The sequence below is a fragment of the Coenobita brevimanus genome, chromosome 6, assembly GCF_032717465.1.
Source record: "Coenobita brevimanus isolate Jiangsu-jjx chromosome 6, ASM3271746v2, whole genome shotgun sequence".
Lineage (NCBI taxonomy): Eukaryota > Metazoa > Arthropoda > Malacostraca > Decapoda > Coenobitidae > Coenobita > Coenobita brevimanus.
In genome coordinates, this window is record NC_136959.1 from 21,008,008 (window position 1) to 21,010,336 (window position 2,329).

Below are 2,329 nucleotides of genomic sequence, written 5' to 3' on the forward strand. Positions count from 1 at the left end.
GAGGTCGGGGATTAAGGTAAATTACTGAGGCAGAGAGGGGAGAGGGGGAGGGCAGGAAGTACGATAGTCAAAAGAGGGAGTTAGGCAAGGAAGTTAGGCACAAAACGTGACAAAGGAAATGTGTGATATCAGTGTAGCAGAGTGACATTATCAGGGCCCAGTAATGTCATTGTGATGTGTCAGTGCCTTACACCAGTGGTTCGTGGCCACCTAAAGCTTGTAAAGAATATCGTACTAACATGCACACGTCTGGGACATACATTTTTTTTTTCTTATGTAGACTTTGTATGTGTTAGATCTGTTTTCCTTATTTCAGACATCTGCAATAATTTTTTGTTGCGTTAGATAGGAAATACTTTAATCTCTTGAAAAGCGAGTGTATAAAATATATGGAATATAACACACACACACACACACACACACACACAATATATATATATATATATATATATATATATATATATAACTTCTTGCGCTTAGCCTAAAGTCAAATTGTAATGTACAACATAAAAAAAAAAAAAAGGTTTCATTCCCTTAGCTCATCTAAATATAAGTAAGTGGCTCATAAAACGTTGTCTTGATAGAGATATATATTACCTTTCCCTGATGAATTTAAAGTTAAGAGATCATTCTAAAGTAAGAGTGAGTAATGAGCATCAAGTAACATTACCTACGGTTCTCTTTGACATATAAATAAGGGATAAGAACAAAGTTTTTAGGGTTTCCGAGGTCATGCAAAAAGGTGAACTGTGACAGTGTAATTTGTTAAGAATTTTAGCCATATCAGTGTCGCTCTCTTACAGTGGCCTATCTTGCGACTTTTCGGAAGATGTCAAAGTCTACTAGCATCATAATCCTGTACTACTTTCTTCTTGAAGGTGCCTGAATCACCAAGTTAAATCAAGTTGGTGAATTTATCCTTCCTCCTTTAACTTCCTGGCAATCTTGGTGTTATGTGGGTTTAGCACAACTACTATTACCGCTAAACTCTTGATCATAGTCTTGGTGTACCCTGACCACTTGCTTATATAAAAGTTGGTGAAGGTAAAGGATGTATGTGCGTGTGGATGATCATGATACACGATTATACAATGCTGTGGCAGACTGGTAATATTTATGAATGTGTGTGTGTGTGTGTGTGTGTGTGTGTGTGTGTGTGTGTGTGTGTGCGGAGTCGGCTAGATGGTGTAAAAAGGCCAATAAATTGTTTGGATTCGTAGGTAGAGCATTTGAATATAAATCCTAAAATATCGTCCTCACTTTGCATAGTTCCTTGGTACAGCTGCACTTGGAGTATTGCATTCAGTTCTGGTCACCATATTATTAAAAAGTCATGGAAAAACGAGAGAGTACAGCGAAGGGTGACAAAGATGATACCTAGATTGAGAAACAAACCATACGAGGAGCTTTAGAAGCCCTGAATCTCTTTACCCAATAAACGGAGGTCACGAAGAGATTTAATTCAAGTATTCAAAATATTCATAGGACACGATAATATGGCCATTGCTAAATATTTAACAGTTGGCAGCTCAGACTATACCAGAGGGAATGGGCATAAAATTATCGGCAAATGATTTCAGTCACATGAAGCTAAGCATTTTTTCTTTAGTAGAGTTTTAAATACGTAGAACAAACTGCCTTCAAATGTAGTAAACGGTGATGCAGTACTAATCTTTAAAAATCGCTTGGATAAGTATCTTGTCATCTGACCCCCAGCCTAGTATGATCACTTCTAAATAACACATTTCTATGGAGCATTTTTTTTTTTTAAGGGCGTGGAAGATACAACCGCAGAGCAACATCGATAAATATTGCTGACTTAATGTTACTCTCCCGTTCAGGTAGATAGTGTAGAATAAAATTTCCTTTCAGTCTTTTCAATAGAATTTCCATGACAGTTTTCAGTGTTGCATGGTGGTCCATCTAACAATTTCCTGTTGGCTGGGGCTGGAGGGTTTGGTGGGTGGGTGGGGGGGAGCCTTCCTGTTTTTCTCTCCATGTCTTTAGCTGATTGATTAGTTTTGTTAGTTTTAACCTTCCCTATACCAGACAGCCACGAAAGACCAACCAGTCTCTTGCTGTTTCCTTTCCCTTGTACTCCATTGTACTCCTCCCCACAGGTACCATCCCTACCTTTTCTGCACGCCACTCCACTTCCATTTCCGCTCCTCTGCCTGCCAGTTCTAAACCCCTCCACTGTCCGCCCCAAGCCCTTCCTCCTGTCATGTCCACTTTCTAATTCTCTTGCTTTTTTTTTTTTTTCTCTCTCTCTCCTCTGTCTGTCTGTCTGTCTGTCTGTCTCTCTCTCTCTCTCTCTCTCTCTCTCTCT